At 36.0% G+C, this 27,837-nt stretch overlaps 1 long non-coding RNA gene across 2 annotated transcripts; it reads left to right on the top strand.

Annotated features, from left to right (window-relative positions):
• Positions 1–2,507: 2,507 nt before the first annotated feature.
• LOC146763426 (uncharacterized) lies at positions 2,508–13,762 on the top strand. 2 transcript variants are annotated; one of them, XR_014952068.1, is made up of 5 exons: positions 2,508–3,372; positions 7,870–8,010; positions 8,984–9,040; positions 11,025–11,104; positions 13,531–13,762. It is a non-coding gene; the product is annotated as an uncharacterized LOC146763426 (long non-coding RNA). The 2 variants fall into 2 exon arrangements; XR_014952067.1 differs by lacking the exon at positions 11,025–11,104 and having other exon boundaries at positions 2,514–3,372.
• The last annotated feature ends 14,075 nt before the right edge of the window (positions 13,763–27,837 follow it).

The following is a 27,837-nucleotide window of genomic DNA, read 5'->3' on the forward strand; positions in this document are numbered from 1 at the left end:
TTTGCCTATCTCAGGTTCAATAAGGATTCTTGTCACTATGGTATCCTTATTTTTTTCCAAAAATGAAACAAAAGTGTTCCTGAATTATCAAAAAGCAAGCAGAAAAACAAACAAGTATAAATTCTGGCATATAAAAGGAAAATCTAGCAGAAGAGACAGAGAGAACATATTTTCCTCTCTGTGTTGTGATAATATAATGTTTTTATGCATTTATGATTTTTTTCCCAAACTGGTTAGATTGATCACAAATCATGCCATAATTGATGCTAATGTAAGCAAAATTTCCAATTTTTTTATTTATCAGGTTGGCCTTGTAAGACTTTCCTTTTTATGCTTCGACTTTGATCGAAACTTTGGTGAAATTAATAAACAAAATCTTAAAAAGAGCAACCTGGCTTTTTGTTGCTTCCCACAAGAATACAGGAATGCTTCTTTCAACATCTTGAATATTTACTCAATGAAGACTGAGACTCCACGTCATTTAAAGACAAGTGTCATGTCCTTTATTTTTTCTGATTTGCTCATACCCAGGAATAGGGAGGCATTTCCAATTCTGACATAAAAGATAACAGCACAATTAAAAACCACTATACACCTTTTATTTTACCACCTAAATGAACTGTGGCCACCTTGTGCTTGTCAGATTCAGCAGCAGAGCAGGTTCTTCTAGAAAACAATTCTCAGAGACTGTTGCAAGAGAAAATAGGACAGAGTAGAATGCCTTTCTGAGAATTTTCTCCTTTTCTGCTGAAATCATACATTTTGAATGAGTGCAATAGTTTTTATGTTGTAGTATTGCTAGGAAAAAACCCTATTCCTATATCCATAGCTATTGGAGAAAAATACATACAATTCACATCCTGCTTTAGTGTTTCATTCTGAAACTTGTGCTCCCTATCATAGATTTAACTCAAAAATGTATGTGTTCATTTAATGTGAAGACAGGGATTTCATGGACACAAGGAAGTCTGTATGCATTCTATAGAGAATATACAGGGAATTCAGCATGTTCTGAACACATTTGCTGCATCTTCTTTGATCACCTGTACAGTCCTGTATGAGCTAAACTCAGCATCCCTGCACAGACCGCTGGTGTTTTGCAGCTCATCTGATCCATCCTAAGTATGTTAATCTCTTGCATAATAATATTAATAATATAATTAGTACAAGAAGTGTATAAAAACCAGTCAAATTCAAACATCGTCCAGATCCACCCAGTCAAGATTTCTTTGTGAAAGAAAAACATACCAATGCTATAATAGTGTAATCTTATTACTATTATAGTTCTAATGTCAACCACAGCTACACAGGATCATGCCAAAGTTTCATATATAGTGCAAAATATACATTATCTTCAGTTTTTGCAGTAAAAATATTATTAATTCAAGTGACTATGGATAAAGAAAAATTGAGGTTCTCCTTAATGTCTCTCTGTGCTTGTTTGCCAGTGTGTTCATAAATTTAACCAAATATGTAAACTCAGACTCATGACAGAATTATAATTTGGTCATTGTGATGGTCACTTTAGTGCAAACTCTTCTATATCTTTTGTAGGAATTGAAAAAGAAAACATAATTACTATTTCCCTTTCTAATAACTCTTTCAAGTGCTGAAAGTTTCAGATAAAAGGTTCTATTTTATTTCTGTGTTTATTTCTGAACTTGGGTAAGGCACTTGTCATAGCCTTGGACATTGATCAGAAAGAGCGAAGAAAAGTTGACATCATGGTGAAATTAAATTCCTTGCCATTTCTTGACAGAAGGCAACATGCAAGCAAATGCATTTTTTCCAGTTTACCTGATGAAATTTGTCTGAACATTGTAAGGATCCAACTCACAAGGAAAGTCCAAATTCAAGCTGCTTAAGGAAAAAGAAAAAGCTGAAGTCTCATGAATTATTGCAAGATGTTCTGTGTTGCCATTTAAGTATTTTACATCAGCTGATTGTATTCAACTGAGGTGTTTTTGTGCTGAATCTTTTGTAACAAAGGACAAAAAGATGCTGAGGTTATTGACACTTGACACAATATTCAGGAGATTTTATTACTTTTTATTACTAGTCTTGAACTCTAACATTTAGAGATATTATGTCCTCTAACCCTAAACTGATCCATATGACTGAAAAATATGTCTCACAATTAATCTATTTGGCTGTATAAATTAGATTGTCATATGACTATTCTTGGAAAGCAGAGGGTAAGAAGTATATCCTCCCATAGGTAAGAGCATAGGAGGTATGTGTGTCACAGTCTTTGCCTTACCAGTGCCTATCATGTTATTAGTTTTTAGTCTGTAAGTATTATTTTTAAAAAGAGGGTTAAATTGGAAGGATTGTGAGAAGCAGAAGTAGCAAGAAGCAGAAAGTTATGCCATGTCAAGTGAGCAACCTGTTTCATGAAGTAAAACAATCACTTAAATTTTTATATTATAAGCTAGCAGCTTTTGCTGTTACATGCCTCAGCTGACTTAGATGAAAATTATTATGCTTAAATAACTGGCTTACTGCCATCTATGTTAAGAAATATGTCACCATTATACTTTACATTCATTTCTGGGGAAGTACTTGTACTTACTAGATACTATCAGCCTTATAATAACTTATTCTTGTAAATCTGAATAATAATTGCACTCTCTGAATACTTTATTGAAAACAAATATAGTGTGATTGAGACTGGGCCAACCATCAGCAAATGTTATCAACATCCAGTATAGGGAAGACATAATTCAGTCTTTACTAAAGATGCACTATATGCACCATATGAGATTAAAAATATCTGATGCAAGAATAAATGTAAAGTTTACAAATATTTGCTTGCTTCACTATTTACAGAAGACATCTACTAAAGGGACTTTTTAAAACTGATATCTCAGAGAATAACTTTTTGCTTACTAAATTCTTCCCCTGCAGAATCAAAGTGTGACACCATGCACAGTCTTAAGTCCAATTCACCTACACACAATATTAGCTTCAGTTCACCTTCACTGAAAGTGAATATGTGAGGGAATATGTAAGGAAATATTTGGAGGTGTGTAACACTGGAGGGGCTGTTGGCTCACCACATTTCAGATGCATGTGTGTAGGGTAAGGGAAGGTCAGGACTTGCCCTGGTGAAGAGATGCACTGCTCTGTACACCACAGCCCTCACAGCCAGGATCCAGCATGGCAGGGGCCGCCAAACCCTGGCAAAGCACAGCTGATACCATACACCTGCCCCTGGGGCCTCTAACCCAGCTCCTGAGTGGCCAAATAACCTGAAGTTCCACCTGGGGGAAGGCCAAGAGGTATTTAAAGTGAAACATGCAACAACCACATGTATTGACTCCACCCACACTTGAAATATCTACCAGCTGAATACTACTGGAACCAGAAGAAGTAGGAGTGTTTGTTCTTTTCCATATATTTTCTCTGTCTTTCCTCTTCTCCTAATTCCCTATTCTTGGAATTTTTGAGTAACTTAAAATTAAATAGGCCTAGAGTTTGTTGAGTTGAATGGGTTAAGTTAGTGCTTTGAGAAATGTTTTATGCTGTCTGAATGCTGCTCTAAACATTTTTTCACAGTTCTCTGATTTTCTGATGTTTCCAGTGAAGTTTTTTGTTGTTTTGATCCCTTGAGAGTATATCTCATTAGTATTTCTGCCAGGTATCTAACTCGGAGTACATGAGCAATCATAAGTCCTTTTAAGTGTCTTGTCAAGTGACATTTTGGGACCTAACAGTAGGAAAGAGCCATGTTCATTCACAGCTCATTCTTATCTGCAACCTGCAAGGAGACTTGCTGCACCAAATTAAATGGAAATCTTATTTAAACCATCTACTCCACAACCTCATTGTGCAACTTATGCCAGTCACTCTCACAGTAAAAAAAAAAAAAAAAAAAAAAAAAAAAAAGTATTTTCTGATGTTCAGACAAAAACTTCTGTGTAGTGTATTGACTCCTGAGTCACTACTGACCCATGAAACACACCACTAGTTACTGGTCTTGTACTAGAAATGATGCCAATGATCATCTGGGCACAACTGTTCATCCCTTTTTAACCAACTTCACTATTGCTCACCCATCCCATAGCTCAACAGCTTACCTGTGATAAACATATGGTATGCTCAGTTTGTGAAATGTTTTTCAATATTTGTATTACCTGGGCTGAGTCTGCTGTGTAAACTCATAGGCAAGTATATAAGCAAGAAAGCACTGTGGGAGGTTCATCTGGGGTCTCTGTCCCCTCGCTCCAGTGCTTCATTTAAGCTCAGGCCCCTGCTCTATGTCCTTGTGTGCCCGGCACTGTACCCACTGTCCCTGATGCAGCATCACTGTCCTGGCCTCCTTGGGTCGTAGCGTGGTCTTGGACTGGCATTCTCACCATGGATATGATAAAGGTTGTCAGACTTACTGCTCCCTCACTCTTCATAAACATGTCTCTTTAGCAGCTCCTTTCAAGATTTGTAAAGCTATTGTAAACAAAATCATAAAAAGACAATTGATGATGCACTGGGATTGTGTTCTTTAATAAATTTTGGTTTGGTTTGAGCATTCAAGTACTGCTTTTACAATTCTCTATGGATAAATCCCAGCATAGCAACCATTCATGAAAAAGGACAATATTTCCAAACAGTCAGATGTCTTGTTTAATTGATCAGGTTTTTGAAAAGTGATGGTGAAATTATATTAAGCACTGTCCCAGCATATAACCACACAGTTTTATGACAGATCTGAAATTCTGATCTTTTATTAAGGTGTCATTTAAAGTATAATGCCTGGTTTGCTTGAGTCAGCAGTAAGTATTTTCTGCCTGGCACTAAAGTCATATTGCCCTTCTCAATCGAAAGTTACCCCACAACACTTCTTGATAAAAGAGAATCTACCTGGCATTTAATTACAATGAAGAAGCAGCTGTTGTAAGAGTGAATATTCTACATAAGGTACTAGGTCATTATGATTTCCTCCATTTTATTAAGGGAAAAACCTGAAGAAGAAAATGACAAATAGTTTGCTCAAGGTTTTCTGGCAGTTGGAGATCTACAAATAAACTTAAGCCTCCTTAATCTTAGAAAAGGTGAAGAAGACAAGATTGGTTTCCTCATAGAATGTCTTGTGCCTTCATTCGAACTATTTCTGAAACAAATGAGGAAAAGAGTGCTTGTTAGAAATTGCACAGCAATTTTCCCCATGCCCACTCAAATATTCTTTTTATTTCTGAGTACTCAGTAATTAGTTTTTTTCCTGGTATTTTCTCTCAGGCATTATTTTCTGAAAAGAAATTAAACAGTTTTATATTTAAAATATTTTTCCATTTGACATGCTATATTTAAGAGGAAGAGGTTGCACTTGTGACATTTTTATAAAAAGCTCTTCTTGTTTATATAGACATATACAGTGAAAGTGCCTGAAAGAGGCTTACATTTTTACCACTTCTCTTGTCTTTATTAACTCAGATTATAGTGAGTTATAATTTCACATATACTTCATTTTAATCTGACTTAAATCTGATTTTAATCAGGCCTTTATTGTTAGAAACATTTTCTTTATTCATGATAATCTAAAGAAGACTGCTTTGGAAGCGGAAACAATTTTTACCAATGCCCTTTAGTACTTGAAAAATGTATCTTTTTTGGAACTGCTGAAGAAAATACTTAAATCCATAGCCTGAAAAGTGCTATTTTTGTGGCTTTATATAAACGTTTGGACTTATTTTTTAATCTGAAGTAAAATTAATTCTTTCCCATCTGATTCTTTCTACCTCTCCCATATTAACCATCTGTTATGGTTTCTTTCCTTCATCCTTTCTTACTTTATTTTTCTACCACAAAGTTAAGTTTTTTCTGTGCAGTAGTCAACTGAAAATGTGAATTTCTTTCAGCCACATATCAAGCACCACAAAGTTTCCATTCTTCCAGGCTTCATATTTTCATGACATTCAGGTCCAGTACCATTACAGAAGCCATGAAGAGTGTAAGATTTGATCATCTGAAGGTACTTGGAGGTATTGTTTTAAAATCATGCTCAGGATTCTTGCAGGAGAATGGCTTATGAACCTGAGGTAGTTTCAAGCAAAAGTTTGTGCATATGCACTATACCACATAGACCTAGAAAACTTGATGTTGTTGGGAAGCATAAGATTGACATATGTTTATTAAATATTCATGAAATATCTTGCATGTGCAGATCTTTGATAAAGATGCCTGATTCACTAGGCATGCACTGAAGTATTTCTGCCTGCATAGATAGTGTGTGTATTTGGGATTATTGCATGGAAATGCCAGCTGAAAAAAAGAGGGAGCTAAATACATTGAAGATTTAAATTGCTAACTGAAGAAATCTACTTCCAATCCTCAAAGCTTTGGATGGTAACCATTTTTAACTGCCTTCTCAAAATATGTATCAAGTTCCTAATGAGATAGAACTTCCTAGGTCTGAATAAACTATATATTGGAATCAGCTTGCATAACTTGCTTTCTGTTTTGAGTTTCTCTATCTTTATTCTTTTTGTAACGTGTATCTCTATATCGTCTAAGCAAGAAATTTTGAAAGCAGCAATTGCTTCAACAGTGTCTGCCCTATCTACTGGAAGGACATTTCTTAGATCACTGAGGTCTACAGGCATCTCTGATCCTACAGTTCCTGAGATGCATAAATACTACATGAACACTACTCTTGCCAATCTGTTTTATCAGAGATCCCAAATGAGGGTATTATTTTTTTTCTCTCTAAAGTCCTTTGTGCATCTGTGACCGTGTCTCCAAAATACTGAAAGCAGGATTATTGGTTAACAGGAAAAGTTGGTCAGAGGTAAAATGATGAAATAAGACAGAGTGAAAATATTGGACACAGGTTATGATCTTACTGTAAGGGCTAGTGAAGGATAAAAGATACACTTTAAGTACCATCAGAGAATTAGGGGAAAATGCATTAGGTTGATCGTATTAGTCAATATTTCACTGGTACATCTCCATTACAAATTGAAATTTGCAATGCAAATTATTACAAAGCATATAAGAAAGAACCCAAACCAGGAATCTGTAAACAAGTAACTTTGTAAAATACACTAATTAATATTACTTATTTCATTGTGATTTCAATGGCAATGAACTCCTTTTGTTCTTTTCAAGAAGCTGAACTTCAAGAGTTTGGAGAATTGACTCTGGAGAGCTTCTAATAAGACCCGTACTTTACATCACTGTTATGAGTTAATTGAGCAGTTACTGGGAGAACTACATTAGTAGGCATAAGTTTTGTTTCTGGATTAATGTGCAATGTGTGTACCATTACTGACAGAAATATAGGCAATTTTTTCATGATGATTAGGCATTAAAACCATTTAGCTAGTCATTGAAAGGTGAAACAGAAAGATCTATCCAGGCCTCAGTCTTTTTTCTTGATAGGGAAAAATGAAATAAACAGACATTTTCCCATCAATAGTGTGTTTGGAATTGTTCACTCAATATATATACATTAGAGGGCCCTGAGGAAATGAGATCACTTGTGATGATCTCTATTTCACATCAATCCTGACCAAGTCATAAATGATTCTTCTATAAGATTTACAGATAACATGTTGCTGGTCTCTTTATTAATATAGTGCTTTCAGATGATGCTATAGAAACAGCAAAAGCCTGCTACTTCTCCACATCTGTGTGAGACCTGTGATAGTGGGTTGTTTTCATTCACTTCAGTTTTCTGTTTTAACTAGAGTATACAAAGCATTATGAAAAATAAAAATGAAAAAGTAATACAACAGCACTGTTCTACTTGTGTGGTTTAAAGCTCTTCTTTACTTTTCATTAAGTTGAGCAGCTTGAGGAAAAGAAAGGAAAAAGACATAGCTCATGTTAATCTTTTACAATTACTATTAATGATATTATTTTCCTGCTTAGGGTCAAATTAATGTGAAGGAACACATAAATTTCTATTGAGGCTGCGAAACTGAAAAGAAGTTCTCAGAGCTTTCCACTGAAATAAAACATAAATATTCATGGAGTGAGGAGTGTTACATTGCTGATATGGATCATGCCATGGTAAGCATTCATCAGAGCTTTACATTTCCAAGACTACAGACAGCTTTTAAAGATGTGAGATAAAGTATGATTTTGCTTTCTTGGCTTTTCATTTTTATTTTGTTTCCTTTTGAATGATTTATAGCTGTTGTACCAGTTTATTCACAAAACCAGCTTTACTGAATCATACACATAACTGTAAGTGTTCACAGAATCAGACTTACATTAGCAAAATGCTCTTATTTCCAAAAGCTTGATGTGATTAAGTAATTTATTCAACCCATGTATAAGTGAGTTGACCAAATTCCTCTCAAGTACAAGCGAGCATAAATCAAGATAAGACATTGGAATTGTACCAAATTTCATCAATGCTGAATTTCTCTCACTCTATCAAGGAGTGGTTAAAGTTGACTCAGGGTAGGTAGTTTTACAGCATTGATCCAGCTAAGATGAATAACACATCATTACATAGAAAACTAAGAATATGTCATGGTTTCAGCTAGAGTAGAGTTCATTTCTTCTCAGTACTTGTTACAGTGTTGGATTTGGAATTAGAATAGTGTTGATAGTGATATTTTGGGGTTTTTTTGAGTTATATTTTTCCTAAGTCAAGGACCATTCCTTTCCTTGTCTCATGCTCTACCAGTAAGGAGGTATGCAAAAGAAACTGAGTGGGAGCACAGCTGGGACAGGTAACTCAAACTGACCAAAGACAGAACATAGAGACATAGAACATCATGCCCAGTGTATAAACTGGGGCAGAGTTACCCAGAAGAAGGGGCCAATCTGGGTTCAGGAAAGTGGACCTGGAATCTGACAGTGCATGGTGAGCAGTGGCATTGTGCGTCAATATTTCTTTTTTCCTTTCTACTATTACTACTATTATTATTACTTTTTATTATTATTATGATAGTATTTTACTATATTTTCAATTATTAAACTGTTCTTACCTCAACATTCAAGTTTTACTTTGATTTTTCTCCCCATTCCACAGGAGTAGAGAGGAAAAGTGGAAGAGTTAATAAGAAGTTGTGTGGTGTTTCATCTCCAGGTGGGCTTAAAAATCACAACAGAATACTTGCAAAATTATAGGTTAATACCTGAAAAATCATAAGAAAATGCATTTTTACCCATAACCATCAGTTCTGCAAGCATTTTTCAATCTTAAGCTCACCCCCCTACCAAAAAAAAAAGAATGCTTTTATACTTTTTTTTTTGATATGTTGAAAGTCTAGGATTTGTAAAACTAAGTACCCATCAATTATATGCCCTATGTTTTCTTCTGAAGGGTGCTTAATTTTTCCACTCCATAATCTCTTCTGTGATATACACTGAAAGTGTGTCTGTGCATGCATTATGCAGTATGGGAAAATTTGTCTCAGTATTTAGAGAATTGGGACCACAGTGGTGGAATTTCTTTCAGAAATGTGTTTGGTTTAGAAGGGTACCTGGATGTAAAATTATAGAAATAGGTTAATCAACTTTTGGCCTTGAATATGGAATAGTGCTAGCTATCAGAAATCAAATCTGATTTAGCTGATGATAAAGTAAATCCATAATTATTGCACATATTTTTCCCCTAAGTTAGGGAAGAGATACTACTGAACTTTCCAAAAAAAGATAATTTTTATCCCTATTTATTCAAATTTCAAACCAAGAGAAACTTCTTCTGTGCTTTATGATAGGAACAAGTAGTGCAACAGAAACAATACAAAGGTTCGCTACTGGGAGAGAAATCATCTGTGCATGTTAATGTTAGAACCATATATCAGTTCACTCTACAGTTTTTCCAGATGTATTAATTTCCCAGATGACATTGTTAGATGTTTTCTATTACTTCCTGAGAGAAGCCAGTAGCTGAAAAAATTATTTACAGAATTTGCATTGAAGAAATTTTCTTCCTAATATTGTGAAGTAATTACTTCTTGTTTAAGCATGTCTTGAGGCAGAAATCTCTAGATGTGATGCTATGTATAAAGATGTCTATTGGTTAGCATGAAATATGCATTCATTCTATTAATGCAAAGTGGTAAGTAAAAGAGAAGTCTATCATAGTAGAGGCAAGGGTAATATTATATAATGCACATGTCTGCAGAGACAAATAATTGTATCGCATGCATTGAAAGCAAGCTTTCCCCTCCCAATTAGAGAACTCTTCCATTACAGCATTCTGCTTACAAGACTAGAAAGACATTGATTTTATTGAGTATCTAGCAATAAGATATACTGGAACGCCAAAAAATATTGGACTGACAAAAAGTTTTTGGCAGGGGATTATGTGCACAGTACTGATCCTCAGGGGCATCCAGGAAGAGGCTGCTAGTCCTGTTAGCAACATACCATATTTTTTCTGCAAGTTCAGTGACAGAGCAGAAGGGAAAATAGAACATATATTAAATCAGCCAAAGACAGCTCAAAGAGTGAATGAGCTTACAGTACAGACAGGGGAGTGAGGTTAATTTATTTCCACAGTGGGGAAAGGAGGCCAATATGTTCAGATGGTCACATGAGAGGTGCAACACACATCTATGAGAAGCCAGTGGGAAGTCTCACAAATTTTCCGGCAAAAAGTGTCTGGTCCGTTTGAATAGGTCTGGCCATATAGGCTTGTATTCACAGAGCTTTCTTTCTACAGTGTTTTCTCACCAGGAGTTTCAGGAGTAGAGATGTGAAGCTGAGGAGGATGGAGTGAAGGAATGTGGCCATGATATTTCAAAATGAAATGACTGATGAAGTTGCCAACCACCTTTTTGCTTTTGATATGTGTTCAAAAGACAGAGTGTCTTAGTGCTCCCTGAGTCCTCAATAAAATAGCATACAATCACTTGCATCACAGCAATATTTAGTGGCATTGTCTTACATCTACCATGATTATCCTTGCACTGTAGACCTGTGTGCAACTGTCACTTGCAATTCAGCCTGGTGGGGCTGATTTCCATGATCCCTGTATGAATGTTGAAATAAGATAAGGAGTTACAAGGCTTGATAATAACTACAATATTAAATATTACAATTTCTTTTACTTTAATTTGCAGATCTATCCATTCCTCAGTTCCAAGGGACATGAACAAATAACATATATCAAAGAAAAGTTGCAGGTGTTTATGTTGATCAGGTATTTATGTAACCTTTGAGGTGGCTATGTTGTATTTCTATTGAGAGAAATCCATTCTCTCTTTTTGTTCTTCCTAATCAACTATTTTCTTTTAATCTATTAATTTGAACTTCCAACAACCATTAGTAAGTCCATCTCCTCTGCAAGCAATCATCACCACAATTCCTCATCTCAAGTAGACTCTTCTGGCTTTTACCGATTGACATGTATGAAATACAAACTTACTCTCCTGAGCTTTTAGTACTTCCTAGTATTATTTTTAGGATCTGGTGGCAGAATAACACAGTATTTTATCATCAAATCCTTCAAGAACAACCTGGGAGACAGGCTTGTTAACATTTGTTAATCTTTGGAAAAAACTGCAATGATTAAGTGTATCCTCTGTTGTAAACCATCCCTAACTGGGTAGAGTAGAAAGATTTGCTATGGAGAAATAGGATTTATACTGTAGACCTAGTGGCACAAAGAAAGCAATCTTAGAGGCAGGGAAAACTGAGAGGAGATTTGAACAGAAATTTGTCGGGGATTGCAGATTTCTTTGCTAGTAATATCTGAGTACAAGAAGAGAATTAGAATAGATTCTGATTACCACAGGAGCTATGTTTTCAAATCATATTAGGAAAATTATCTTGCACGACAGATATGCTATGGAATTTTTTTCTAACATATTTGTTTATCAGTGTGGAATAAAGGTAGATTTGTGAAAGAGAAAAACAAGCTGAAGATTCCCTGCATTAAGATCTTCTTTTCTGTCCCTTGAATCAACACCTGCAAGTCAAACATAAGCTATTCTATCCTGTAAAAGGCTGAAGTCTAAGTCTTCTATTCAAAAGATGGTAGTGTAGTTGCACTACAAAGTTGGTCCAGGCTGAGTACTGTACTCCAGAGGGGTCTTGTTTGAGGTGTGTTTATCAAAGATGCACCTCCTGTTCTGTGGCTTCTATTTACTCATTTATATAACCCATTATGATGCTTTCTTTTTTCACATGACTGTGGACTTAGCTTGTGATCCAGTAGAAGCCTGACTGTTTTCTGTAAAATTTCTTTGCAGACAACTCTTCCAATAGTCAATTACTGCTGCCCACTTTTTCAGTTGTACATATCACTGTTAAATATATTTTTCTTCTGCTCCAAAGAGAATATTTTTGTCTTAAAACTCTAAGCTTGTTTTCTTTTTTTTTTTTTTTTTTCTTTTGACTGTATGGGCTAGATTAGCTCAGAAGCTTTTTTAATGAATATAATATCTAGGTTATACTTGTTATAATCCAGACCATTAGCAAAAATTCCATATCATATGGGTTCTGGGTGAAGCCTTATGGGAGTAGGCAATGGAGAGATGTTAAGTTTTTGTTCAAAATTCCCCATCTTAAAGTCCTGCACTATTTCCCCAAGATCAAAGTAATTGTTTTTGAGAATGTGGGTCACACTTAATATGCCCTTGGAACCCCACCAAATTATTACGGTGAAGAATCTTGTTCTGATACTCTAAAAAAAGTTATTATGATCAATTTTTGTTTTTATACCACAAAAAATTCTTGTGATATCATTAACTCTCTTTCACAAATTTGGAAATTTAAACTCAGGTAGATAAAATTTTAGTTCAATTTGAAAATCACTCATGGACCTGTAAATATGATTCTTATCCAATCTCAGTCTCTTGCTCAGATCACTGACCCTAAAAGTAAACTGTTTATTGCCACTTAAAAAGTTCTAGAAATAAATTTACTAAACCTTTGATTTATACTGGTAAATGGCAGAGTTAATTGGAATGTTACTGATTGCAGTATCTTGTCCTTAAGTGTCAAGTGGAACTTTCCTTGAAAATATTTTTTGAAAGTGGAAAAATTACTTGCATTATTTGAATTCTGATTTGTCTGATTCTTGATCAAAAAAGAGTACCTCTTTTCATACTTATTTTAGTCAGATTTCTGTAGGTAACAGAAAGTAATTAAGCTCATTTAATCTCACTTTGAAATCTCTGTGTTTGGCATATTTGGGGAGTTATTTAGTTCTGCTCACAGTGGAAGTAAAATATTTACAGTAGTGATTGTAGAAAGATTATAGTACACACATTTCAGTGTGTGATCATGATACTCCTTTATTAATTCTGAAAGGCCAAGTTAGAGACAAGAACAAAACTCCACCAACACCAAAATAAATATACAGAAATGAAAAATATGTTTATGACCAGAGTTTAAAATAAGTTCTTTCCCTTGAAAACATTTTTATTGTGCTAACAAGATCTTGAATCAAAATAATGTTTATTTCACTTTGTAAGAAATATACTTTCACTCTTCTATAATATGTAAATAAATAAACATACATGTTGAAATTAGCAGTGCTTAATTTCATTCCCAGTGTTGAGTGACAAGTTTTATTTTTATCATAGAATCAAAGGTGACTTGTTCCTTTTTTCCTCTTGACAGGAATAGAATTGTTTGTATTATGAATATCAGTTGGGTGCTGACAAGTGAAGGAAATTGCCAACTTCCAGTAACTCACTAAAACAAAACCAGGACTGCCGTTGAAAGATGAAGATACAAAAATAGAAACTTGAATATATCTTTTTACCTGACTGTTAAGACTGCATTTTCTTTTTCGGGATAGACACCTGTATGAAACCTAACTAAATAAAGGCTGTAAAATTACTTAAGCGGATAGACATGTCTTAGGAAAATGTTTCTGTGTGACATGAATGCTGATCTAAACCTTTTGGCTTAGAAACTTAAAAATTATCTTTTAAGGTTGGTAGAATTGAAGTCATTCTGAGATTGCTCAAAAAATTGACTCTTCCTCATTAGGCACAGTAGGTTATAAAAGATTTTTGAGTATTTGTTGTGAAGAATCATGTGGCGGGATTCCTACATGGTAGGAATTCTTAGTGGAATTTGAGAGATAAAAGATTATAAATCCAGTACTGTCAAAGAAATAGATGGAATATCATTTATCTGATCGCTTATGCAGTGGCGTTTAAGCTGCAGAAATTATTCTGGTAAAAAGAAACTGATACATAAATGCAGTTGTAAGAGCAGAGGATTTTTTTTTTTACTTTTCTAGTTCCAGACCTAGAAAAAAATGATAGCCTTTTTTGAGTTGCACTGTGTTTCATGGAGAAGTAAGCTAATGCGTTGGCATCCCAGCTGTCAAATTTTTCAGTGGTTACCAATAGGCCTAGACTCTTCATTGTAGGCCATCTCATTGAAAGGACCAAATGAGATGTTCCCAAAGCAAAATAAATATGTCACAGATAGGTGATTAAACTGTCCTGACTACAACAATTAACAACTTACAGTAGATGACCCAATAGCTAAATAAAATACTAAGGCATGGACCATTTGCCTCTATTTCTAATTGTTTCAGTATGTACTTAAGGGAGAAAACACAACATTTTGTGTACCTAGTTTCCAAGAAGATAACAAAGCTATAAATTATAGGTGTTGTCTGATTATAATTTAGCATAATCGTAAGTAGTATGTCTTATGACCTTTAATGAAATGAGGTAATGTAAATTGATTTATAGTAAATTGATATCGATTAGGTTTCCTTTAAAAACTGTGGAGTTGTTTAAATATGTTCCATTTTTATTTTCCAGCACTAAAATATCCCTTTTTATTAATTCAAGTATTATTATTGTCAGGTTTCTACCTGAGAAATCTTTGGATGAATCTTGCATAAGTTCCTTTACTTCAGATATTACTTAAGATATTGTGGTTTGGTAATTTAGAAGAGTTTTTAGAGATAAATGGTATGCTTTGAAAAAACTCAAAAGGTTTTAGTCAACTCCAAGAAGCAGCTGTCCATTAAGTTAAGACAGGCTCAACCACTTTTGTCAAAGATCTAGGTTCCTGGAATACTGACAGCTTCCTGACCTTTTCTCTTCTTTTCTGCATCTTTGTCTCCTACAACAGCTGTCTAGGCATGCTAGTTCCCAGAACCACCAACCCTCTTTCTCTCTGCCAAAGTTGTCTTGCCAAGGTAATGATGGATACAATGGTTTTCATCTTCATTAGATGTAATTTGTCCAAAGGAATTTCCAGGGCAGTCTGGATACTGACAATGAGATTGATGTCTACAAAATAGGTCTTGATTCTTAGGGGGCTAAGACATGCCAATACTGCTTTACGGATGTAAGACCAGATTTATGAAACTGGATTTTTTTCCACAGTCAAAAGCAGGAGGAGGGAGAGCCAGCTTGTCGGCAGGAATTTGTACAGAATGCAGAAGTGAAAACACCACCATTATCACTGAGCCCTATAATACCTTTCAGTCATCACGGATAGACTAAATCTACCAATACAAGGATAGCAAAGCCTCCAAAAATACATTTTTATTAAATCCTCCAAGCTAATGGGGAAACAAATTTGAAAAAAAAATTCCATCCCTTCTTTATTTAAGTTGTTGAAGGAATGTTTTGCATTTGTGTAGGCAATAAACATATTTTTTACACTTACATCTGTTCCTGGATCTCTTGGGTTAATTTAAACTCAAGGTAATATATTTTATCAAGTAATTTGGCAGACAAACAAGTTACTGTTTTAGAATATTTTCTAAATTATCATTTTACAAGCAAAATTGAATTCTTATGATTTCTAGGCTATTCTATTTACTTGGAGATGTGTGAAACAGTAACATTTAGCATATGGGAATATGCGCAGGCAGCTTACTAAAGGGAAAAGAAGGAGCAAAGGGATACAAAACAGCAATTGACCCAGTTAGCATACCAGATCAGGTCCAATGCTACTAACCACATCTCATAACAGTTCACTCTTTAATACTGCTGAGACAGAAATAAAGCAAGTGAAATAAATTATTTTCTCCAGTATAATATTGATTTCATTGGATTTTGTGATAAGAATCAGTTCTTCAGGAAACAAAGAATCACCTCCAAATATCTATGTGTTTCACATTTCAGCAACAAGAAGAAACACATTATTAAAACATGATGTGAGAAGGAGCCGATTGCCATATTTTGCCACATAATATAAATTATGTTCCCACAAAACTTGGAGTTACACTGAATTATTCTTTCTCTGCAAAACAGATTTTATTTTGCTTTTCTTCATGGCATTTACGTACCCTGGAATGCATAGGACTAGATCCTAAGTTTACAGAAATTGTACCAGCAAACATTTATGTTACCTTGTGACATTGCTTATGAATGACCTAAATGTACGGAACCGTACATTTGTAAACACCAAAGTGTCTCTCCTGATTGTCCTAGGGTGACTTTATGATGCTTGTATCTGTTACAATGAGCTCATGGGCACTCTATTTCCTCTGTCCCCGGGACCCTGTGACTCTGATCAAGATAACCCTGGACCCCTCCTTCCTGTGCGGGTTGGCAGAGAACCAGAGAAGCTCCCCCTGTCCAAAGTCTATATAGACCCCTGACATTTCCTGTTCGTCCTCTTTTGCCCCACTCTCCACATGGACATGACAGAATAAAGAGAGCTGAACCAACATATATTGGGGTAAGAGCCTCTTTTGGAAAACTTTGCCATCTCCTGATATTCCTCCCCTCACAGCCTTGGACCTCTGATATTCAGGGGGCTGTGCGAGGGGGGAAACGTCATGTATCCCCAGCCATCTGTTCTGCTTGTGATGGAATATTGAGTTTTGCACCTTTAAGACTGGTTCCAAGAGCAAAGCAGGGGAGAAGCAGCACGTAGTTTGTTTTCAGAAACTGTGCATGCTCCCCCGCATTCCCTCTCATGGACTGTGTTGTCTGCAGCACAGACAGCAGGAGACAGTTCTCCTTTCCTTTTAGTTTTTGTAGTTATCTGGGACTGTGGCTTCTCTTTTTCCTGGAACTGTTCAAATCTACTCTGGACTGAAAACCCTGAAAAACAGTGGAAGCTTGCACCTGTGGCCCACTGATGCGGGATGTGGCATTTACAGTTCAGGAGGGAGCACTAAGAGATTGAGTGAGCTGAGCTACAGCCCACGGAAAGGACTCTCTCTCTCTGAATTTGCCATCTCTTCAGAATGAAAAGAGGTTTCGTTATTTAATATTACCCATTTTTTTCATGTTTGTGAGAACTTTGCTTAACAGTTTTTTCCACTTCTCTCAAAGGAGCTTTTCCTCATGAACTGATTGAGGGAGGGGCTGCTGAAATCTGCTTTTTAGAGAAGACCACTTCAGAAGTTTCCTCCCTAAATTTGCCCTGAACTAGGACACTTATCTATAGAAATCTATCACTCAAAGAATTTTTTTGCTACATCTCTTTTCTAGATAGCATGAAAACAAGAAATGTGTGACTTGTTATTCATATTTCACTGGGTGTTCATATCCAGGTGTTGGTAGCAGGGATGCTGAAGACATCTCTAAGAGGTGGCCAGGGCTGGCCTGTGCTGGGCATAGCTGGTTCAGAAGGACTCATTATGACACAGCTGAGCCCATCAGCCAAGATGGTGGTGCCTCTGTCAAAACATTTTTAGGAAAGGTCAAAATGCTACTCAGTCAGTAAGGAATGAGGGAAAACCTGTGAGATAGGCATGTCTGTGAACATTATGGTCAGAGAAGATGGAAGGTGAGGGAATGTTCCAGACACCAGATCAAGGATTCCCTTGCAGTTTGTGGAGGACACCACAGTGGAACAGATCACATGGAGGATGCCATGATGAAGTGGGGGGATATTCCTTGAAGTAATTGCACCCATGGAAGAGCCATGTTAGAGCACAGAAAGAAATGAATGAGAACAGAAAGAACAGTTATGGAATGACAGTCTCCCATTTCCCATACTTTCTGTGACACTTGATGGGGGAGGAAGAGTCAAGGATAAAGTTCTTGGCCTGGAAGAAAGCAGGGATAGGGAGTTTTTAATTTTCTCTTTTTAATTAGAGGTTTTAATTTTGTCTTTGTCAGTATTCAACTCTATTTTAACTGACAATAAATTGCACAAATTTTCTCTGAATAAAATTCAGTCTGTTTCGCTCATGACATTGGGAGGTGAGCACCTCCTTGTCTTTACCTCAACCCAGGAGTTTTCAATCTCATTATTTCTCCCTACCCTATAGAAGAAGGAAAGTGAGAGAACAGATAGATGGGCATAGTCCAGGCAGCTAAACTCAACCCACCACACCTACCGAATATTCTATTGTACCTTACATGTCCTTGCTATCTTTTTCCTTCTAAGACTTTCTTCCAAATGTAGTCCTTCTAGTGGTTTCCAGTATTCTACTGCAACCTTCTACAGATTATCAGCAGTATTCACCCCATCAACTACAAATTTCAAGGACAAAACAGTCACTTATGTTTCACAACACCACTTTCATCAGGCTTTTAAATGTCACTCGGGAACACATTTAAAGAATCAAGTCATAAATCAGATTTGAAAGGTGAGAGAAAAGAATATGATAAGTTATTGAAATAAGATTCAATAAAAATATTTTATTCTGAAATATGATTTTAAACATGTTGATTTTATTTTGAATAATAATAACTATAGCAAAAGTGTAACATTTCTTTATTTACAGTGGAGATATGATTTTCCCTAAATCAGTACTACATGACAATCCTGAATTGCTCTTGCTGACGGTGAAATTATGGTGTTTCAGTGAGTAATAGAAACAGGAAATTTTTTTAACTAGGCTCTGTCTTTTTGCAATAAAGCTTAGGAAAACAATATACTTACACTATATGAATTTGCAACCACATCTGCACATAATAGCAAATACTTGAAATGGTACACGAAAGAGAAACCCAAAACTAATGCAAAAACACTGATTTCCAGTTCTCTGATATATAAACATGAACGGCAAAGAATCAGCTTTGATTCCTTATAAAAGCATTCTTTTATATAGCTGGTCTCACATTTTTATATTTGTTAGTAAAAATATTGACAAAATGAGATTTATTCTTGATTGCAAGTGCTTGTGAAAAATGATATTGCTACAATACCTCATTCTGGAAACCCCTAATTGTCAGAGGAAATTAATTTCTGAATTGTATTGTGGGCTGCTAGACTAGAATGAGAAAGTGTGATTTAACCCCAGCTGGCAATCAGGCCCAACACAGCCACTCACTCAATCACTCACTCACTCTTGGAAGAGGGAACACAAACAGTAAAAGTGAGAAAACTCATGGATTGAGTTAAAGATAGTTCAATAGGTAAAGCAAAAGCCATGAAAACATGAAAAGCAGAATAAGGAATTTCTACCACTTTCCATGGGCAGACAGGTGTTCAGCCATCCCCAGGCAAGGAGGGCTCCATCACATAACAGTAACTTGGGAACACAAATGCCATAAGTCTGAATGTGATAAGCATGATGCCATATGCTCTAGATTATCCCTAGAGTCAACTGGGGTCAGCTGCCCTGGTTGTGTCCCTTCCCAAATTCTTGTGCACCCCAAAGCTACTTCCTGGTTGTGTGGGGTGAAGAACAGAAAAGGCTTTTACTCCATATAAGCACTGCTTGCCACTAACGAAAACACCTCTACATTATCTGCACTGCTGCCAGCTCTCAACTTACCCATGTAGGGTATGTGGATACTTGCTACTGTGAAGAAAATTTACCCCAAAAAAAGTAACACAGGAAGCCACCTAGTAAGCGAGATGAAAATTGTTAGAGATGTGGTTTTTCCACAACTGGGGGAAAAAAACCAAAACTAAATTCTTGTCCATGAAAAAGTATTACCTCGGGGTCAAAATAAAAGTGAGGAATTTTTCTGGGTTTTTCCTCTGTCTATTTTGTGCTTCTTCCTCTAATTAAACTGAAATTAGGTCACCTACTGCTCTCTTGAAATCTGTTTAAATATGAAGGAACTACAGTGATTTCCATTATATGATCCGTGATTAAAAGATCTATTAATTAACTAAAACAAATTAGTCCAGAAAAATATGCAAAAACACTGGCATTGAAGAAAAAGAAAGACCAAAACTTCATAGTTATTTATAAAGTTATTATACATTTATGAATACATATTTTTTTCTCAATTGTTTATATTGTTCTGAGTCTTCAGAGCTCCAGCCATATTATAAATAAAATGTTTGTAAACATATATAAATATAGATTGCATATTGATCTCAGACTGTATCTTAGTGTTAAATTAGAAGTAGATTACTTTTATAAGCTTTCAGCTTTGGTAAATGTTATTCTTAAACCATCTGCTCAATGTAAATATAATATACTAATATTTAAATTACATAACATTTAATACATTGTAATGTGAAAAATTCAGGATCATAGAGACACAAATTTTACTCTAGTCAGTGATGATCAAACTATGAGCAGCTATCAAATTAGTGAAAAATTCAGGCAGTACAATTAACTACGTGGTAGTTATCTTTTTGGAAAACATCAGGTGTATATGATATTGGCACATATGAATGTACAAGGCATCTCACTGAATAGAACTAAGGCTACAGTGATCATTTTCAATCACAAAGAGAACAATCTTACACTATAACAAATGCCTTTCCAGTAAGATGGCTGTTAGGTAAAAATGAATTCTATGTGAGATTTTTCCAAAATATTTGCTGTATATGTATGTGAATATTCAAAAGAGTAAAAGATAATATTTTCCTGTGAGTACACCACTTGAATGACCATAGGCTTATTCTCTGCTCCAAATAATTGCATTGCAATTACTATTGAAGTTTGAAAAAGTATTTATTAAAGAATTTAATCAAGTATTTGATTAAAATGATGCATATGTCATTGATTAATCAAAATCAGAATTAAAATAAAGTGCATGATTAATGGTGAAGCTAAGAGCTAGTTAATGAATTCTGTTCTCTGGATCATTTGTATTCTTTCAAGGAGATTATTCTAAAAAGATATGAAAAGCAGTAAATAATATTCCATCACACTTGACCACTCTTACAGTTGAAACAAAAAATATGTATCTGAAATGTAGGAAAGTTATTAGTAATTTGTTTTTGTTCATTTTCTCCAATTCCATATGTGCAGATGAAAACAAATGCTGCAAGAAAACAAAATTTAAAGGCTTCAAATTATTGTATCACTAAATGGGACAAAATAAACTTATCCAACACCAATTTGATGGGAATAAGCAGACACCTCTTTACTGGGGGTGCCAGGAAGATGGGGGATAGCTCCTCCAAGATATATCCCACTCAACAAATACTACTCATCCATTTTATATACTTTTTCTGCTAAATCATCATTACACAAGTTCTTTTACATATTATGCATACTATGCCCACTCTTAAATTTAACCTTTATATTGATTGGTTCCAATAGTTAATAACTTTGTCAATATTTTTAGCCTAAAACAATATTTTTTACTAAGATCTACTGATTGTAATTCTTGATATTAAAATCAAGATGGGAAGGGTAGTGAGTTTCCAAGCAGCATAACTGATGAGCAGAATGGTCTCCATAGTTTCTTGACTGAAACATAAAGGTCCAGTAACTACTTGTTGAGGTTTATACAGCTACATATTCCAAACACAGCACTACTAATATTTCTATACCTTATACTTCACAATTTTCTATTTATAATCATAGCTAATAATTTACATTATTTGTTTATTTAATCAAAATATTTGTACCAATTTTACTAATGCAGGTTTTATATATTTTGCCTTGTTGATATTTAAAAATAAATATTATCTTTCTAATACAAAACATAAAACAAAATGACAGACTAGACACACAATGCTAGAATTTTGGAGGCTTGGCATAAATGGTTGATAAAGAAAGCTATATTTTAAAAAAAAGTGGTTGTTGAAATTGTTAAAGAACTTTCAGGTTGATTTCCTTATTTATAAATGATGCATTTTTGTTCCTCAATCTTGGGTTGTACCCCACGCTGGGTTTGTAGCCCAATAACACAACATACTACCTCTCTCCTTCCCTGAGTGACTCCCACAACAGATGGAGACCAAATTCCTTGACTAAATTAAATCAATGGACATTTATAGATATCTTACAGACATTTCATAGAGTTGTTCTGTAGACTAAGAGAATCATATCTATGTACAATAACAAACTATGAGAAAGGGGATGGTGGTAAAAGAGCATGTATTGGATAGTGTGGAACCCAAGCATTATATAAATGGCATGGATTAAGGGGTGTGGAGCATGCTGGTTTGTCAGGGATAATTAATTTTCTTTAAATTATAATAGTTGTGGTTTAAGAATAGTATTCCCCAGTTCAGTGCTCCCACTGAGACTTTCTGAAACCAGACCCTGTTCAGTTCCTCCCCATTGTCCTTTCCCTTTACTTCTCTGAGGAGCTGAGAATTGTGGGCACAAAAGGTGCAAATCACTGGTAGGGATAAGAACAATTTACTGGAAACAGCAAAGAGCTAAGAAAGTGAAAGAGAAGCAATACTAATAAGAAAAGTGCACAGAGTGGGTGATTTACATGCAAAATACCCAACTAGAATTGATGCTGCACAGCTGCAGCCAGTGGTGGCAGAGTATTTCAAGTGCTGCATCCACCAGGCTTTCTCCACACCTTTCTTTTCCAAACCAAGAGAGGTCACCTTCTCCCACCATAGCAATGACTTAAGATAGTATTGAATAACAATGTCTTGGCCCTGCCCCCTCTTGCTGATCTGGGAGGAGCCAGAGCAGGAGTATAGAGGTACATTTTGGATTTGTACTGACAGCAGAGAGAAGTTTTTGATAATGTTGAGCAGTGCTTACACAGTCAAGCCCTTTTCTACTACTTATGATGTCTTGCCAATGAATAGGATAAGGATGCACAAAAAAGTTGGGAGGATCCAGATATGGGACAGCTAACATCATTGACCCATATAACATAACCATCACAGGCTCAGCACATAATCCAAGGGGAAAGTTGGCTGGAGGCTGGCTAGGCTTTGATTGGTGGTGAGCAACAGTTCCTCATTTGTTATCATTTGTCTTTATTGGGTTTTAGTTTTACGTTATCTTTTTTTTTTCTTTCTCCCTTTCCATTACACTATTATTGTTACGATTATTATTACTGTTATCTCAGTTATTAAATTCCTCTTATTGGAAGGCATTTGTTTTCTCCCTTTTACCCTTCCATTCCTGGATGGAGTGAGTAAGAAGTATTTTAGTGCTTAGTTGTCAGCTGGGGATAAATCTTAATAAAGCATTATGTCATATTGCTAAATACAATTGAGCAGAGACCACTGTCTGAACCTGAGGCCAGCTGGCGTAGGCTCACTGAATTCACACGGTACAGTGTTTGGCCCAAGGCTTCTTCAGAGCCCATATGGCATCTCTGCAGCCAAAAGAAGAAAATCTAATTCTAATTCTCTATGTGTATGTGTGTGTCTCTTATGAAGGAGGGGCTTCATTTCAAAGTAAGTCAAGAAACTGCCAAGATATATTACAGTTCATTACAAGAATGTTTTCACAGTAAAAGGTTTTGTGGCGAGCCCTGGTGAGTGGTGTGAAATCATGTAATGGGTGTTTGAAGATACAAAGCCAACTGGGCTAATGTTGGAGGACCTTGTATGGCAGAGAAAGTGCATTATTATCCATACATCTATGGTCAATGATCCCTAGCATATGTTAACACCTAAATCATGCCCAGGCAGTGTCTTGGAAAGCAAATGGGAAAGGCTCAAATATTCCTGGGAGCATGCAAAAATTTAAGCAGTATGGATGATCAGCAGTGTAATGCTGACTCTGCCTCCTGCTGCTATCTTACTATACAGTATAGATGTAACTTATCTGTCTCTTTTTTATTATACAGTTCAGTCCCTAATAAAATTGAAGACCCAGGAGCTGAGACATTAGGTAAAACAAGTCAGAAAAAATAAACTGGGTTTATTTATGGGTTGATTTCCTTGGCACTTTTTAGTCTTTTTTTTAATATATGTTGAGTCATATATTGTTCATGTTGGCCTGGTAGCATAAGTAGCAAAAGGAAAAGGAGGACTGTTTTGATATTCAGAGACATTGGTTTATCCTGGAACTTTGGATTTCTAAACTTTTTTTTCCTGTTGTGCCTGTATGAGCTGTCTAGACCTCTTTATGATATCAATATATATAATTTATGTTTCAAGAGCCAGTTACAGGCTTCAGTGCCCAAGTTTCAGGGCTCAGCTTGGCCAAAGCTGGGCTGGGCTGGTTTCAGCTTCTCTCTCAGTGCCAAGTGTCTGTTGCCTCCCCTGCCTGAGCCTGAACTGTGCCACTACCACCATGGGATGAGTCTGAAAAACCCAGGGAATCGCTGTCTGACAAACAAGAGCCTCTGAAGGACTGAGCCTGGGGAGGCTGCAGGGCCATGCTCACACTCAGTGGAGCTAGCAGAAGGCATAAGTCCAGGTCAAGGAAACAAAAATTACACCAAGATGAACATCATATCCCTTCTAGTCAGGGCCCTGGCATACTGAAAACTTGCCCCTTACAGAACAGTGACACTAGAGGGACACTGTGAGAGAGAACAGCATCAAAGGAAGCAGCAGATACTAGTCAGATTTCTGTACAAGTTACAGCATATTAGTGAATATTTTCTATATAAATTTGTACTTAGATTCCTAGTGTTTCTTTAAGTGAACAAATGGTGAGTATTTGTTGTATTTTAGTTAGATTTTTTTGAGATGTTAATTACACACACATATACAAAAAACCATTGTTGTGTCCACACATGTGTTGTCATTTATCCATAGTGGAACATGGTTGGTTAGAAGTTAACTCAGACTTGACTACAAAAGAGGATTACAGCCCCACTGATGAGTACTGCTCTGGGATCCCTGACACAAGTCAGACATGGAGTGAGGCCAAAGCAGAGCCAGGAACATGGTTGGAGGTATGGAGCGCCTTTCCTATGAGGAAAGGGTAAGAGAGATGAGATTGTTCCATCTGGAGAAGAGAAGGTTTTGGCATCACCTAATTGCAGCCTTTCAGTGCCTAAAGGTAGCCTACAAGAAAGAAGGAGAGAAACATTTTAGAAAAGGATGTAGTCAGAAGACAAGAGGAAATGGTTCAAACTGAAAGAGAGTAAGTTCAGATCAGGTATTAGGAAGCAACTCTTTACTGTGAGGGTGGTGAGGCACTGGAACAGGTTTCCCAGACAGGTTGTGGATGCCTCATCCCTGGAAGAGTTCATGGCCAGAGGCCTTTGAGTAAGATGATGTTCCTGCCCATTAAAGGGACATTGGAGCTACATAATCTTTAAGATCCCTTCCAACCCATACAATTCTATTAATCATTCCATGATAATCTATGGTTTTGGATATAAGTAATATATATATATAAGTAATGTAAGGATATTTTTAGAACACAGGGATGAATTTAATTAAGTTTGGAAACCATTTACCAAGCATTCCCTACACTAATAAGGTTATTTGTTGTTTTTCAACCCCTAAAATTTTAGTTAAATGCATGTGTGTATAGGCAGGAACTACTGATACTTTTTCTTTGTCCTCACTTAGTGTTACTGTAGATAGGACAGAATTCACGAAATACTGACATATTTCCAATTAAAATCAATTTATTCTGCCTTCCAGGAGGATTCAACACAAAGCAGCACTTAATACTTATTTATAAAATGAGTTAGTAAGTCAACAAAGCTATCTGGAGTTGATGGTTTCAGAGCAGAGGTTAATAAACACATGATTAGTCTGTTCCTGGTATGTTTAATGCTTAACTTTGGAAAGGATGACATCTTGAGTCATTGAGTGTATTTGCTTATAAAGGCTTTTGAAGGAACAATGAGAACCCCTTAGGATTTTAGACCGTGACAAATTCCTTGATAACTATTTGCACAAAAAAAGGGTTAGGATTTGCAAGCACATAAAGTGCTCTTTGGGCTTGCTAACTCAAATCAAACAGGCTTCTTTTCTAGAGGGTGCCTGATATAAAATTCTTTATAATTAAAATACATTTCATTCCAAGTGCAAATTCTGTTCTTGGCCTTCAGAAGCTAGAAGGCAGTAGGACAGTGGTAATGAAGCTAATTAGCTAAAGCATTGGTTAAGATTTAAAAGAGTATTTTCATCTAGCAATATCTGGATGTGCCATTTGGTATTGCTTTTAGGTTTGTGGTTTGGGGTTCTTTTAGTTTGTGTATGGAGTATCCTTTTGCAAAATTTGCTATCATCTTAGAAACAAAATATTTTTGATTAATAAACAGTAGGGGTTTTTTTTCTTTCCGTTTCAAAGGAGATTACGTATAAAAAAAGAAAAGTGAGATTCTTTTTAAAACAATCTGCCAGTATTTAAAACATTATTACAGATATCAGAATGATGTTGCCATTTAATTAATTGACTCTATGACTCACTGGTTTTGGCTAAAAGCAGAATTTAAACTATTGGAAAGGGAATCTCTTACTTAGAAGCTTTTACGTCCTCTGGTTTTAGTTTCCTGTAGATTTAAACTTTTTGAACTCCATACTTTCTGGATGAAACAAACTGTCACCAGCCTTGGACTCAGATGATTTAAATGGTCCAGGTTATAATTACAGATCCTGGAATAATTATTGTGGTGTTTTTCCTTTGACTGTTTCATAAATTAAAATGCATGATGTGAACATAAGGGTTGCTTGCAAATGACAAAATCAGAAGCCACACCTATAATAAACTTTAAATATGGAAAAAGTATCAATAATTTTATTTGTTTCTTATGTGATAACTGACACATTCATGACTGAAGAATTAAAAATAAATAATATGCAAACAGACCAGATAGTCTGATACTGCAGTCTCAGAGATAGAGTAGGAAGAAAAAAAAGTCAGTGTTTTCACATGCTTACTTTTCACGTAGTCTTTGAGTGGAAAAAAATTCTATGCTTACCACCAGCTGAAAATATTCTGGATGTTCTTTGCCTTTTTCATAGTTTCAGTGTATGCTTTTGGAAACTTGTCAAAAGACTAAAAGCTACTACATAAAGGAGGCTGTGTGCATATATTTAGCGGTTTCCCCATGGAGGTGAGCTTGCTGGGCATGAGCAGTGACTGAATAGAAATTATCTAGACATACTGAGAATAGCACCATAACCCAAAAAATATGTCTGTCAGCAGGCATTTCCAATAAATACTTCCTGTGAGGAAAAAGGCTCCACACAGGTCTCCATACCAACTACTCCCCAAAGAAACCACCTTAGAGATTTAAAATTTTACTTATTCTGTGTTTCATAGCCACTTCTTGAGAACAAAGTGCAGAAAACCTCAGCGGCAAAGAAAGTGGTTGTTGATGGTTAATAATGGAATTTCCCCCTAAGTGGAATTCAGAGCCATGTTAAGATATTTAGTCTCCATGCACATTTATGAAGACAGTTAATTGTCTTAAAGTTGGATAAAACCTCCCAAGGGAAGAGAATTTTCTCTTGAGTAGCCAAGATATGTTGACAATATAACTTGAAAATCCTACCCAGCTACTGTATCTGTAGGGGCAGATGAGTGCTTCTATTCACTGATGATCTCTTCTAGACCATTTTCATCCAGACATTCCTTTTAAGTACTGCAAGGGCACTATTTCCTCTTGTCCTGTCACATGTGACTTGGGAGAAGAGATTGCATCCCCACTTGGCCACAACCTCTTTTCAGGTACCTGCAGAGAGCAAGAAAATCTCCCCTGAGTCTCCTTTTCTCCAGGCTGAACAATCTGATGCTGGAGAAGTGAAAGAGGGGTCCAGTTCATGAGGAAGGAGTGTCAGAGACAATGTGGTGAACCGACCGTAATCCCACTTCCCTGCCCCCTGCATTGTGGAGGAGGAGGAGGTACAGATTCATGAGTAAGATTAAGCCTGGGCAGAAGGAGGAGTGGGGGAAGGTGTTTTAAGAATTGGTTTTTACCTCACATCATCTCCCCCTGATTTGAC

This window comes from Lonchura striata, chromosome 1A (genome assembly GCF_050655825.1).
Source record: "Lonchura striata isolate lonStrDom1 chromosome 1A, ASM5065582v1, whole genome shotgun sequence".
Lineage (NCBI taxonomy): Eukaryota > Metazoa > Chordata > Aves > Passeriformes > Estrildidae > Lonchura > Lonchura striata.